Raw genomic sequence first — 16,171 nt, forward strand, 5'->3', positions numbered from 1 at the left:
AGTATTTTTGACTTTACCACCAACGAATTACACAAACAAGCTACATGGAGTTTGTGTGTGTATGTCCGCTCGCTGTTACCACCTTACGGCTTCACCATGGCTATAGCATTGCCAGCACAATTAAAACCTAAAGTATCACGTTTTTGTTAACGTTTTTAACGTTAACGAAAGCTTTTCGTTTCGGTTAAAAACGAGATACAATTTATCTTGATAATTTCTTTATCGATAATATTTCGAAGTGTTTCAACGGAAACGGTGGAAATTTTTTGATAAACGATTAGCTTAACGTTAAGGTGCATCCCTGCTTTTTTCAGAATTTAAAAATTTGTTTGGCTCATGTCTCAACTATATGGTTGGCTCATCTCTACAGCAACAACATAACTTTGTTCAGAATGTCAAAACCTGCGCGTTGGTGTTAGGCGAATGGAATGGAATTAAAATATAAAACTTAGCAGTTTTTGTGTGTTGTAAGAAAATGTTGTCAATGTGTTGGTTTCATTTTAAGTTTGCCATCTCCTTTTGACAATACCTACTCCAGTGAAATGAAAAAAATAAAATCAGCTGATGAGATGAGCCAACCATATTGTTAAGCCATGGTTTGACGTTAAAATTACATTCAATATTTGTTTGTGTTATCGTTGAAAATGAGAAATAAATCTTTATAGAGAAGCAAGAATTTGTAGTTTTTTAAAAAATTAACCTTAGCATATCAAACATGATTCAAAAAATTTGCCATTTACATATCCATAGCCTGTAGCTCACGAAGTATTGAAATCCCGAAACATGTCCTGGTAACCATCGCCATTTGAAATTAAATATTCTTATATTTTATCTATTGTCATCATCATTTATATTATATCATCTGTACTTTATACTTTATATCGTATCTCTTATCTTTGGTTTTATTCTTATATATTATTTTTTTTTCTTTCTCCATTCTCTTATATTTTCCTTGTTTTTTTTTTTTGTTTTCATATTTTTTTATCATTTATTTTTAACTTTAATCCTACAACTTTAATCTTTTACCGTTTATATTTCATCCTTCGTCTTTTTATCTTTTATTTTTTATCTTCTATTCTTAGTCTAATTGTACACTCCAATAATTTTAAACGAATTGTCGCGAAAATAGAAACATCTTTCTAAACCTGAAGTTTGTAGTTGTTTGTAGTAAAAAAAAACTTTTATAATATATTTACTACGAATTTACAATAAAAATTTACACATATGTACCATACGAATTTAGTCAATATTAGGCTTAAAACGCCGTAATAATAAATAATAATAATAATATACACGTGCATTTCAACTTTAACAAAATATATCTAGCTAAATGTAACATTGTTGTTTAAATAAAGTTTTTAGACATTTAAATTAGGAAATATAATAAATACACAGTTATACATACATACATAAATGTATGAATGTTTAAATACATGTACACTTTAATTATAAAGAGAAATATGTGCGAGATTTATAGGCCAAAGAAGTTGCAAAATCACAAAATTATAAAGTATTTTTACATTTTTAACCAAGAAAACAGTTTATGGGTTAGGATTTTGCGACGTTTATGACGTTTTTTAATTCTCCATATACATATTTAGATATATATATATTTATATGTATTTGGAAATATCTTGTAACTCGTGTATAAATCAGGGACCTAAACTGTTATTCCTTTGTAATAGAAGCCCTTAAAAAAGACAATTATTTCCAGACATTAAATATTTTATAATTTGTTTAATAATTAGAGAATTAAACAACGTGACACCAGGACGGACAAGGCGACAGCTGTTTCGATTATACCTTGTAAATCTCTTCAAAGCCTTTTCTCCCAGGAATGGGATTTGAACCCGTGGTAATATTTTAGTTCGAAATTAACTATGAAATCCAAACTTTTATTTTTAAGAACAAATAAAAGTTCGGCCTATGGAACGGCTCAACCAAATGAAACGAATACCAATCGATCCTTCTAATTATATACATAAACTAGCAGACGCAGCAGACGTTGTTCTGCTCTAGCTTTGGTCTCTCTCACGGACGGAAAATAATAATTTTTTTTTTCGGAGTCGAAAAAGTACGGGTCAAAAAATTGTCCTAGGTGAAAATGTTTGAGATCTCAGGTATCCCTATAGCAATATCATGTCGAATCAAGCATCCTTTTTATTTTTCGCACTTTTTCCATAAAAGTCGACATATAAAAGCAAAATCTGTATTTTTATTTTTCGAGTCCGATAGAACTAGTTAAATTTTTTTTTTTAATTCGGATAAGCCGTTTCTTTGTTATCAAGCGGAACTTTTATTTTGGCCTTAAGAAATAAATGTCCGGATTTAACTTTTATTTCCGCACTTTTATTTTTAAAAGTCCCAGTTTAACTACTTCTATCGGATTCAGGTAATAAAAATCCGAAAATAATTTTTATCTTGATCCAAATATATTAAAATTACAAAATTAATAGTTTTGCAAGGAATTATATTATAAAAGGAATAACAGTTTCCGCCCCTGCACTAATCTTTTGAAGAATGTCAATTTAGTTGTTTGTTCACTTGTTAGTCTATTTTATCTATAAGTTTTATTTATTTTATCTAGAAGTATATTGGCAGGTTGAACTGTTGTTGTTGTTGTTGTAGCGATAAGGTTGCTTCCCGAAGGCTTCGGGGAGTGTTATCGATGTGATGGTCCTTTGCCGGATACAGATCCGGTATGCTCCGGTAACACAGCACCATTAAGGTAATAGCCCGACCATCTCGGGAACGATTTATATGACCACATTAAACCTTCAAGCCATCCCTCCCTCCCCACCCCCAAGTTTCATGAGGAGCTTTTTTTTTTTCGTCTGTTAGTGAAACAGGATTCACCGCGGATAGGTGAGGTTGACAATTGGATTTGGAGAAGCTGTATATTGCGCTGGCAACCTGAAGGGTTGCGCTACACAGCCCCTTGAATTTGGTATATTAGTCGCCTCTTACGACAGGCATACCTACCGCGGGTATATTCTGACCCCCTAACCCGCTGGGGGAAAAACAGGTTGAACTGTTTGTATGTAATATAAATGTATTAGTAAATAAATATATTTGGATACACAAAGTTGTTTGTTTAATTTAGCAATAACAATTCGTAAAAGGTTTTTAATTTTTCATTTAATTTTTACTTTCAGATTTTACTTTCTTCATACCTGAATGCTGTTTACCAATATAAAACACACACAAAAAAGTATACCGTTATGCATGCTGTTTGAACTTGAAATTATTATGTATATTTATAATTAAGTGTACTATTCATTGGCAACTCCCGAAGCTCTTAACTTCTTCATCAATTTTTCACTGTTCACCCTTTCAGCCCTCCCTTTTCAAAAATACACACACCCTCTTTGTTTATGTTAGTGTTAAAAAATAATTTTTAGTTTTTAAAGTAAGTGTACTATTTTTATACTCGTCGTTGCCTTATATACATACATATATTTGTAATTAATATACATTTATTTTTATTTTTTATTTATAAAATTTAATCTAAAATAGTCAATAAAATAATTCGATTTATTGTTTCACATATACATTACATAATATTTGTTGTGTTTTGTGTTCGACTAAACAAAGTAAACTAAAATGTATTTGTTTGTTTATTCAATATAATTTACATATACGTAAATGTGCTATGCATGTCATACACAGACAGATTCGTCGGTCCAATCATTCAAATTGTGTAAATGAATTTTTGAAAAATCAGTTAAGCATACAAAATGCATAAAAAACAAAAATATATATAGATATGTATGATTAATTCGTTGGCAATTAATAGTAAAACAATAACTACTTACATTGAGAATAAGCCAACCGTTTGATGGTAATTGTGTATACTTAATTTAAGTGCATTTAATTTTAAGTATATTTAAGAACTCATTTACATAAATACATTCATATATACTTATAAATATTTTCGGATTCAGAGTGTAAATTTGTGCTACGGCCGTTTTTTCTTATTATTTTTTTTTGTTGTGTTTTTTATATACTTTTAATAATTTTTTTTAATTCAAGTACATTTTTTTAACTTTTGTTTTTTATTTAACATTTTGAAACCTTTTAATGTCGCAGCAGCTGCTGTGTGTGCCTAATAAATATCTAAATAAAATTTTGGTTATGCACAAATTAAACCAATTTAATGCTGAGTTCTCTTCCTACTATGCTGCTAAATCGAAAGTGAAATTGTCCCATAAAATTATTTTTTTTTATAGTCGGTTTACACTTCATATGGACGAGAAAGTTTTCGGTTTTAATTTAATTCTATTAAATATACTTGTTTTTTAAAATGAATATACAATTTAAGCTTTCATTTGGCAAAATTTAATTTTGAATTAAACAAATTTTTTCTTTATTTTTTTTAATGTTTTAGAATTTGCTTTGTAACTACATATTTTGTCCGTTATGTGCTTGTTTTTTATTCCTTATGTGTGAATTTTGAAACTTATTTTTAAATTATAGTTTTGAAATTCTTACATAAAGCTTCATGTAAAAACATGCAAAAGCCACTTACTTTCATTTCGTGAATTTTTTGAACTTAACTACATTGTTTTTTTTTTATAAAAAAAAAAAAATAGGAAAATTTGTGAAAATTGCAATTTTGAAAAGTCTGCCAATTTGGTTTTCTATTATTATTTGGTTTACAAAATTACACCTGAAGTTTCTCAATATGACCTCATGTGAGTAGCCCAGGAATGCCCCAAAATCTAAGATTGCTGAGTTTATTTCGCTTTCGAGGAAAAACTAGCTTTTCAAGTGCGAACTATTTTCGGAACTGTGATTTTTTTGTTTGTACAAATCATCTTATCGTCGGCTTATATCTAATACCCTCTATGAGCAAAAAACACAAAACTGCTTTGATAGCTACATACATTGTAAAATGCTAATAATATAAATACAAAATCCCGTTGTACATTCATATCAGTTGTTTGCCCTAAACTCCGTTTAGCTTAGCATGAAAGTTGAAGCTTTTTGCTTTTCGAATGAAAATTATTTTTATAAAATATTTTGCTTATAGATGTGGTTTTTCCAGAGCAAAGAAAATATTGTTATTTTTTTTTCATGTAGATTTTATACCTTGTAATAGTGGGAAAAGTTCTAGAGTTCCATATTGAACAGCGCTTGAACAGACAGACGGACCTGGGCCAATAATTTTCTTTCTCGACACTGATACAAGCAAGTTTATGTCTATCTCGACTCCTTTACACCACAACACCCAAACATTATCCGGTTAAAGCTATAATAACTATGCACAAGTATTGCAGAGTATACAAATGTATATTGATAGAGGGTTTTGAAAAAAACAAACATCCCATTGCTGATAGAGAAGTTTTGAAAATGAGAATTAATATGAAATAAACCAGGCTCCCTGAAGAAGATGTAAAAACATCGAAACGCGTAGGAGAACAAGGAAAAACTTAGTTTTTGTCTTACATTAACGGCCTTAAAGCTCTGAAAATCAAAATAGAGAATTAATATCATTTGAGATAGTTTTGAAGCTGGCATTAATGTTATATATGAAAGGGGAGCCAGAGATCATTTTACCATATCATTGTTGTCAAAATTGCTGATGGTATTGAACTAAATTGTTTTATTTTTTTAGTGTTTTTTATTTTTTTTTTGTTATTGCGAATTTGAAGAAAAAATTGTGTAAAAATAATTTTTTTAAGTTTTTATTTTATTTTAATTTAATTTTTTTATTTTTTCAGTTTTATTTTTTTTTTATATTTTTTAACTAAATATTTTTTACTTTTAAATGTGCAAAAAATATTAGAGTTTTCAAGTTGTAGCTTTATAAATTTCCTCCATCCTACATTAAAATGTATATGTAAGTCGACTCATTTATCTTCTCGTACATATGTATGTAGTGATTAAAATATTTTCGTAGGTACCTAATTAAAAAGAAGAATGCTATAACTATACCGAAATGTGCATTAAGTTGTTGTTTTAAATATTTAAACGATCTAAACGAGCATTAAATCATATATTTTTTTATTAAACCAACTGAAATGTGTTTTTTGTAATTTTCATTTTAATTTTCTATTTTAAGCTTTATAGATTTTTAAAATTGTTTTTTTTATTTTTTGTTTATATATATAACTTTTTATTAAACTAAAGTTAGGCTTCATATCTTAAAACATTGGCTTCCACTTCATTTATATGATAAATACATGCATATATTTATTTGAATTAAGATTCATTCGTTTTACTATTGTTATAATAAATTAAGTTAATAGCGTTATTTGGCTTCGCAAAAGAGTGAAAATATTTGGATTAAATGTTTAAAGTGGTATGTAATTCACGATGTCGTCGTGATGTCAAATAAAGCGTATTGTATTGTATCTGAGGTTAGAAAATTAATAAACACAATTTTTTTTTTCATAACGAGAGAAAAATTCAATTTCGAACATTTTTCGAACTTCGAATTAAATTTCGAAATTTAGTTTATTAGACCTTGTAATTTCTTGATTGTTTTTAGTGTTAAAATACCTTTTTTTTAACGCAGTCAAATTTGGTTTTTCAAATGGTATGTTTTTCGAAATTATTTGTTATCGTTGCTAGTTTGAAACGATGCATAAAATATTAATAAATATTAACCATCTTGAAGTAATGACGCCAACTTTGTATGCATACAGTGTGGTTATATTTATTGCAGCAATATTTATTAAAACTACATACAAGAACAAACTCCTCCTCCAAAAATTGAAGCTTATTTACACTTACTAAGTAACTAGTTTCTAAGCACTTGAAAGAATTTTTGTTTTTCATACATGCATACTCTTGATAATCGATTAATCGATTAGTCGATTAGCAAAACTTGTTTAATTTGCTTTCGATTAGGGACAGGTTTGACTATTCGAATATTTTTGTTTTTTTTTTTGTAATTTTTATGAGTTTGGCGATACGTAAAGATTTTGTAGAGTTATTGTTAGCCACTACAGCTTACATATTTTGCATTTTGAATCTTCCAGACTGGAAAAAGTATTTCGAGACTCAGCTACGTTTCCAGAAATTATTTTTGTTACAATTACATTTATTTATTTTTATTTATGATACAAATTATTACTTGATAAAATCTTTACATATTATTTTTGATGAGAAGAATTTAACTTTAGAAAACGTCAGTATTCGAATAATGACAGCTGGCCGCTTGCATGCGAATCGAATAGCAGCTAGTCGACTTTTAATCAATGCAGAGTTGCAACTCGACTAATCGACTAGTCGAATAATCGATTGTAAACAAGAGCCTTAATATGTATGCCTATTAGGGTGGGTCGATTTGTATTGACGAAAGTTAACCGATATCGCGCCATCGTTTTTTCGATAGGCTTTGGGATCAGGTAACAAAAGTTCCACTACGCATACCCAAAAAAATAGTTTTCGAGCCTGCGAAATTTAATTTTGTTTGACTTTTTTTCGACTTTGATTTTTAAGGTTTTTTTCGTTACCTAATAAAAAAATTTTCATATGTATACCCTGTCCGACGCAAAAATATCCGCTAAAAACGTCGGTAACAGTTTTTGAAAAAAAAAACAAAAGAAAAATTTAAAATATTTTTTTTTTTTTCAAAAACTGGTATCGCCAATGTTTTTAGTGGACATTTTTGGGTCGGACAGGGTATACATGAAAATTTTACAATCCAATGAAAATTTTTTGAGTAGGTCATGAAAAAAACCTTAAAAATCAAAGTCGAAAAAAAGTAAAAAAAAAAAATAAAATTTCGCAGGCTCGAAAATTATTTTTTTTGGGTATGCGTAGCGGGACTTTTTTTCCTGAGCCCAAATTCCATCGAAAAAACGATGGCGCGATATCGGTTAGTAAATCGACCCAGTCTAATGCCTATATCTTTGTGTAAGGAATGCTGCCAGATTTTACTGCATTAACCACAAAAATGCGTATTTTAACTTCAACAACCTACTGAATTGCAGTGGGTTAAGATCTCACATGAAGTTGGATGAAAGAACAGGAAAAATATCACAGCACCTGCATACAATAATTATAGCTGAAAAAAGTTTAGAACATAATGATAATTTGGAGTAGTAGTTGGAGAAAAAGCTGCAAATTTTTATATAAATAGATATGTATACCAATTTTTTAAACACTCTAAAAAAGGCAAAAATAGTACCTACTTATACAGCCTTTTTAAATTTATTTATCCATAACGAGCATAAGCCAATATATTTCTTATACATACTCCCATGCAAAATATATTGAATGTATTTAAAAAAAAAATCTAACAAAAAAAATATATACATATATCTCTTTACGAATATATATTTTTTAAATGTACTACTAATATTTACACTACTGTTGCATTCACAATGTGCAACAACAAAGTCATAAATGTCCATTTGTATATATAATAGTTATGTTTAATACAAGAAAAAATAAAATGAAACTAAGAGACATACATCGAAGTAGTGAATGAAATTGAAATTTTTAAAATAAATAAATTAAAAAAGAAAAAACAATTTTCATTGCACAAGTGCACATATATTCTTATTTATGTACATCGTACAAAATTGCAACAAATATAAAAATAAAATAATTGTGGCGAATTCAATGTAACTAAAAAATTTATTTACAGCAAAACAAAACAAAATAAAAAATTCTTACAGTGATGTAAATTTATGCAATTGACGTTTATTATATATGTGGTTGATTGTCCAAGTGACTATGATGACAATGACATAAATGACCAAATAAACGTTAAGAAAAATAAAAATGAACCAAAATGTCTAACCTATTTATTTGTTAGAGAAGAGCGTCTACTTGATGACATTCTTTAAGGACCTTGTGCTTCGGGTCCGGTTCCTCCATGCATCGTATGCAAGTGTAAGTATTATAAAGCAATAATGACATAAAGAATCTCAGCTTTAATAACCCCGTTTTACATATACTTAAAAAAGGAACTTACTTAGGCTAACTGTTGGCACCAACGGAATTTAAATATTTTTCCACCTGGTCCTTCCAGCGGAGTGTGGGCCGCCTTCTTCCTCTGCTTCCATAGGTGGGGTTCGATAAGACAACTTTTTTTTGTCAGAAGCATCATCTTTCACTCGCGTAACATGAACCAGCCAGCGCAGCCGCTGTCATCAAACCTTCTTCGGTACTCGCCGTCACCGACGCGTAGAGGCTCTTTCGAATAATTTTTCCCTTAAACACTGCCAAAGCCGTCTCATCTGATGTTGTCACGGTCGATGCTTCTGCACCATCCCTGCAAAAATCGCGAGTACTCCATGCATGCATGTATGGAGTACTCGCTATCGACGAAGCGAGTGCTCCAAAATTAACCACAATTCATACAAAAAATATGGTCCAATTAACATTGCATGTCCTAGGACTGGACCATATACTCCAGCTCAGCATTACATCAGAGTAATCCGTGGAGTACTCCAGTATGACACAAGTGGACCACATGATCCAACGATTTTTGCAGGGATATACCAGGATGGGTAGAAGTGACTTGTACAACATGATCTTCGTTTGACGAAATTGATTGCAAATTTCCATCCCTTTCGTATATATCTCGTGCCTCGTATGAGTTTTCTAATTCAATAAGGTGTCAGGTCTCAGGTTTTTAGTTCAATGAGGTAAGCCGGGTTAGGACTAAATATGTCCAGAGTGTTTGCAAACATTTTCTCAACGGTCAAATTGAAAAATTGCTAGAGTGTTAAAGCTGATGTGCTGCGATAGTGCAGTGAAAATTGTTATTGCCCCTATTACCGTTTAAAACTCAACTCTGGTTGGGTTGAAATTTCGCAATTCGTATTACAGATTACAACTCAACCTGTCAAAAAAATATCGGTTGAGTTGTCTAGTCTAACAACTTTTTGTGGCATTACCGTTTACAACCTTGTGTTGGTGTAGATGTCAAAGACGTCAAAATCTTACAACTGATCACTAGCAGTAGTCTCATACAATTTTGCAGTTGTTTTGAAAAAATGTAACGTTTTAGAAGACGGTTCACCACCTAATTTTCAACAAAAATTTTCAAAGTTGGTATCAAAAGACACGTTTCGATCTCCGATTTAAGCATCCGAAAACAAAAATAAAAAATTTAATTTCTGTCATATCATTTCTGTCCAAATTTTGATGTGGTTGTTGTATTTTGCCAGATTTTTTGTACACACTAATGCAGAAGGACGTTGGACCAACCCAGGGTTATTTTCACAAATCGCGGCCAAAGACCGCCAACGCAGAAATGTCTTCTGTGCAAAAAAACTGTGGATCGGGCCTCATATTTCGAACCCTCGGGCTATTTTGTGGGTTTTTGTAAATATTTTTCGACAGAAATAAAAATTTTAATATCCGCTTTAAAATCCTAAAAACGGAGATCGAAACGCGTCTTTTGATACCACCTTTGATAAGAGTTAGATGGTGCACGGGCTCATAAAACGTTACCAAAAAACAAAAAATTTAAAGCCGGTACTTAAACCTTTTTTAATCAAACAATAATCAACAATTTTGTACACATTTATAGAAAAAAGACAACGTTTAAACGAAGTATTACATTGAATAACTTTTTGAATTTATTGAGTGACATTCCGAAGTTGTACGAGGCTGGCCACAAATCGGATGCAGCCAATATAGGTGAAATTATGCGGACGTGAGTCCCATTGATACTAATCACTACTCCTGGGAATCCTGTTTTAGAGTAAAATACAATTTTTACTGTTTGGGTTTTAATCCACTTCGCACAAATATGCTCCTCAATTATATCTAAAACCAGTCCAACACTTCGTTTTCTGACGTCGTCGCGTCAAGTTCGTTTTCCCCACAACTCAACCGCGTGCTATAAAAGGACGCCATTCATGCGGTAGAGAACAAAATGGCGGATAGTGCGGGAATCGAAATGACAAAAAATTAAATTAAAAACATTTAAATAACTAAAAATTTATCGTACTTGGAGTAAACCATTAAATCAGAATATATCTAAATATATAATAACCTAATTACGCAGAAACCATCATCACTTTCCTAGGTTGGCAACACCAATTCAACTTCAACTGAAATAAGTTGTAATTCGTTATACCAAACAGGAGTTGAGTTGTCTGAAAGTTGAGTTGTTTTAATTACAACCCAACAAAGTTGAGTTGTATACCGGAATAGGGGAATTTGTTTCGTTTGATTTTCTAGTGATTTCTAGTTTGCCAAAATTTCATTCAATGCACGCGTGACGTTGCCAATATTGCTCAAACTTTGCCGAAGAACGTCATGGCCTGTCATAAAATGTAGCACTGCTGCTACAACTGCAGCTCGAATAGTCACCCTATCAAACACCAAGACTTTTGTTGTAAAACAACTCCATCCTCTTTGTAAACAGTAGAAGCTTTGTCGACCACTTCTAAATCTAGAAGAATTTTTTATCACAAGTAATGCATTATGTTTTCAAAATTATGCACATCGATATAACTTTTAGGGGATTTAAGAAATCGATAAGCACAATACAAAGCTTAATAGCTTCCGCAACCCAATTGTCAACCTCACCTACGCGAGGGAAATCTTGTTACAAATATGAATGTATCATACACATATTTAGCAGGCGAGGCTCTGGCGACCCCAAGTTCCTTATGGAATCAGGGGTTTGGCGGTATGGCCTAGAAGGTTTAATGTGGTCATATTAATCGTTCCTGAGATGGTCGGGCTATTACCTTAATGGTGCTTGTTACCGGAACGTGCCGGACCTACTTATATCCGGCAAAGGACCATCAACATCGATAACACTCCCCAAAATCTTCGGGGAGCGATAGTTTTTTCACTCATATTGCATTTTCATCGGGTTCTTACTGTGGCGGATTTACGGGTTTCGGGTTCAGAAGGTGGTGTATCAATATGGATATTCAATGAAGCGAGTCCATTCAAACGTTCTTGACTGATTGTACTCCGCAAGTATGATTTTAACCTTTTGAGGCAGAAAATGTGCGTTTTGGAGTTGCTGACGAAACTGGTAGAACGGCTAATATGCGCAATATCTTATTTACATGTTCGAAAGCATTTGGATTCACCATCTGAAAAAATAAGATAAATAGGAAATATAGCATACAAATTTTGTAGGTAATCATCAAAATTGTACCCACCTCAAGTGCATCAAACACGTTTTTAAAATTCTGACCATCGACTCGCCTTCTCCACATTTTGACTTCCATTGCAAACTCGGTTTTGGAACAACTCACAACACTTTCATAAAATTCATGCATTTTATTGCATTTTTCAGCGTTGTATTCATTTTTGGGGAACAAAACACCAAAATTTTCGAAAATTACTTGGTGTTTCATGTAACGGCTCTTGATATGAGTTATGAATGCATCAAGGAATGGAATATAGAATGCGATTCTATAATAATCTTCGACGCTCTCAGTATTACCGTTGCATCTATTTAATTGATGTTTACTGATGCGTGGTTTCTTGTGTAGCGCAACTCTCTCAAGGGGTTGCCAGCGCATTATATAGCTTATCCAACCCAATTGTCAACCTCACCTACCCGTGGCGAATCCTGTTTCATTAACAGCCGAGGCTCTGGCGACCCCAAACTCCTGATGGATGTAGGGGGTAGGAGGGCAATTGATGGATTGCAATTGAAAATGAGCGAAATTGGATGATAACCACGCCCACTTTTTATATATATAACATTTTGGAAAACACAAAAAACTTGATTAGTAAATAATACACCCAGAATGTTGAAATTTGAGGTGTGGACTGATATTGAGACTTTTGACAAAAATTTGAAAAAAAAAAATTTAAATGTGCGTGGCACCGCCCACTTGTGATAAAATCAATTTTACAAATATTATTAATCATAAATCAAAAATCGTTAAACCTATCGTAACTTTGTTACGTAATAAGGAATGCTTTGAAGAAAAATTAACGAAATCGGTTAAGGACCACACCCACTTTTATATAAAAGATTTTTAAAAGGGTCGTGAACGAATATATTAAGCTGCATCTTTGCAAAAAGAGCTTTATATCAATGATATTTCATTTCCCAAGTGGAGTTATAACAATAAATAGGAAAAACTTCAAATTTAAAAAATGGGCTTGGTACCGCCCCTATTATGACTAAGCAATTTCGATGTTTCGGGAGCCATAACTCGAAGAAAAATTAGTTCATAATAGAACCATATGTATATGTATTATTGCGCAGCCTTGTAATACTATTAAGCACACAAAACAAATAACAACAGCATTTCAAGTGTACAGCTGGGTATGTAATATTCAGTTTCAACCGAAGTTAGACTTCCTTACCTGTTGCATAATCGAAATTTTTTTCTGGAGAACGTTTTGCCTTTTTGGCCATCGGTAAAAATCAAAATAAATGCACCCTGCCTACATCATGTTACAATCAAATATACGACATAAAATAATGAAGAACCGTCAATTTTCTTCTAAAATTTGCGCATTGTCTCTATCACACTGCAGTCGCCACATACAAATGCATTAAAATTTATCAGAGAAAATGTCACACCTCATAAATAAAGGTTGTGTAAAGTACCATGCATTTGTGCACACTGGGGTGTTTGTTATCTTTATGTGATAAAAAGTCTAGTCTCACCTTGAAAAAAGTTCTGGCGAGCTACGTTAAGACTCTAAAACCCCCATGAATTTCTAGTATTTTCGTATGAAAAAATGGTTTCTCGGGAAAATGGTTTTGTATTCCTTAAACCGATTTCGTTCTCTTAAAAAAAATGGCACTTAACCGGTTTGACTTCAAACCAAATTTGCAAGCGTTAACCGAAAAAGACAGTTATGCTATCACCTGAATGTGCTGGGACCCGATGGTGCCGAAAAGAACACACTTTTTAGCAATCCCTGCAAAAATCGCGAGTACTTCATGCATGCATGTATGGAGTACTCGCTATGGACCAACCGAGTGCTCCAAAATTAACCACAATTCATACAAAAAATATGGTCCAATTAACATTGCGATGTCCTAGAACTGGACCATATACTCCAGCTCCGCATTACATCAGAGTAATCCATGGAGTACCCACAGTCCAATAAACATCGTGTAGTGATTACAATCGTTAAAAACGAGCAATGATCGGCTTACAATATGTTCGTGTAGAAACATGAATTGGTCCATTGCTGCATTACAGTAGAGTATAATCGTAAGTACTCCAGTGGACCAAATGATCCAACGATTTTAGCGGGGATACTGCTGCTCAAACACACCCCAAATAACTTTTTTTTTACAATTTTACAAAAGAAGGAGCAATTAGATTAAAATACATTTTTCGAAACGGCTGTTTGGCAAACACTCCCGAGTGTATTTCTGCCACGAAAAACTTCTCAGCGAAAGTTTATCGTTGATGCCGTTCAGAGTCGGCCATTTTGTGGAAAAAGTATCACGACGCAAATTGAAAAACAAGATCGGCCTAAATCTACATATTTGACCAATTCCAAACATACTACATCCCATTACAATTGCATACGAATTATGCAATGTGTAAAAGATTAAAATATGCAAAAAGAAGGAAATTGGGAAAAACTTTACAACAACTAAGACATGACGTAGCTGAATGCGTTTGTAACCATTTCAACTATCGTAGGAGTGCGAGTTCGACTCCCTCTCCCGGGAGAAAAGGGTTTGAAGAGATTTTGTTACGGTCTGCTGCTACGGTCTACGGCTACGACCCACTTGGGAGCGTGTTCACGGGAACACACCTAGCGATGTGGAAAAGGTTGCGATGAAAAATATCGGAAAAGAAGGGAACAGACAGACCGGCCATCACTAGAAGACGGGAAAAAAAGAAAAAAGGAAAAAAAAAAACCACCACGAGTTCCGAAAAAAAGTTTTTCGCTCGGCCCAGTCTCTTCCCTTTTTGGATTTGCCACGCTGATGAACGGAGCTAGACCATAACGTGTTTGCTTTTGCCAAGTCTTATCGTATCAACGATTTATATACTTTTTTTAAATCCGTACAAATCAAATATTAAAACGCTATTCGAAACCGAGAAAAATAAAAAGAATTGATTGAGTTTCCGGCACTGACCGAGAAAAAACGTGGGAAAAATTTTGGAAAACAAGGAAGAAGGTCATTTAAAAGGCCAAAGAACAATCAGCAAAATGCCGAGGCACTAGTGGTAATAACCCTTACAAGAATATCCAAATATCCAGCTGAAGTAGTAAGTCAGCGCTTCCAAGTCAAACCTAGTGAGGAAAGTTCTAGGGATTCCGACTCGGATTCGGACGGCACTAACTAATTGTGAGGAGAAGCCTTGATACTCGAAGATAGACCTCTTTCTCTACGTTTGCGAAGTACACCACCACCTTTGAAAAGCGTCCAACACCCCATCCGCCTCCAGGGCCAGCAGTACGCTGCAGCGTAATACAGCGAACGCCCAATTTAGCACAAAGTCATCCAGAAGGTAAAGGTCCACACGAAGTTGCCTTGCCACCAGGTCCGCTCGATCACCTCAGACCAGAGTGAAACAACCATCAACGCCGGCCTACTGGGTGAGTCAGTTCCTTTTTTTTTTTTGTGCTTAAAAGCGCGGACGCATCTTTGGGCGCTAATGCTTGCCTTTTGGTTATGGGTCGTGCGTTTATGTACCCTATGAATGTGTAGGAAGTCCGGTCAGAATTCAAACCATTAGCGCAATGGTTAAAATAAAATAATGCTGGTTTAGACAAAAAAAAAAACATTTAGAGAAACAACTATTTAAAACGCAGTTCATACATCTGTATATATAATTAACTTAAATATATGCATTTACATACATGTAGAAGAAAGAAAGCGAACACCAAATTTAGTATACCCAACAAAAAAAAAAAAAAGAATGTCCGGTTTAAAAAAAACTTCCAGCATATTGGCGTAGACGTTTTCGAGTGGAACGCAAGAATATCTAGAAATGAATATATAAAATGTAAATGTTAAGAAGTCTGCAAATTCTGTAATGCGATCTACGATCTACTATAGGAATTTTGAGCCAAATAACACAACTATTTTTAAGGTATTTTTTTTTACTCCAGTGTGCGTCGCTTGGTTTCCACGTTATTTGCTATGTACAAGCATACCTATGAAATTAAAATCTATTCAGCAGTATGGAAATAAATTCGAAAGAGCATTTAGATGAATTACACATTTTTTTCAGCAAATGACCTGTAAACCAGAGCAACAGCAGCAACAATGTTATCAAATTTAGTTATATTTTCC

The 16,171-nt window shown here is 32.9% G+C and overlaps 1 protein-coding gene across 12 annotated transcripts in view; it reads left to right on the plus strand.

Moving 5' to 3' along the window:
• The window catches only part of Stat92E (Signal transducer and transcription activator Stat92E), a 117,271-nt gene extending 108,521 nt beyond the window's left edge, over window positions 1–8,750 (plus strand). For 11 of the 12 annotated variants that reach the window (XM_067762004.1, XM_067762002.1, XM_067762003.1 and 8 more), the window contains one exon: window positions 3,156–8,750. The gene's annotated coding sequence lies outside the window, so the exon portion shown is untranslated. Of the gene's footprint in view, window positions 1–1,082; window positions 1,265–3,155 lie in introns of those variants that run through there. The other variant, XM_067762005.1, reaches the window with a different exon arrangement.
• The last annotated feature ends 7,421 nt before the right edge of the window (window positions 8,751–16,171 follow it).

This window comes from Eurosta solidaginis, chromosome 1 (genome assembly GCF_040869045.1).
Source record: "Eurosta solidaginis isolate ZX-2024a chromosome 1, ASM4086904v1, whole genome shotgun sequence".
Taxonomy (NCBI): domain Eukaryota; kingdom Metazoa; phylum Arthropoda; class Insecta; order Diptera; family Tephritidae; genus Eurosta; species Eurosta solidaginis.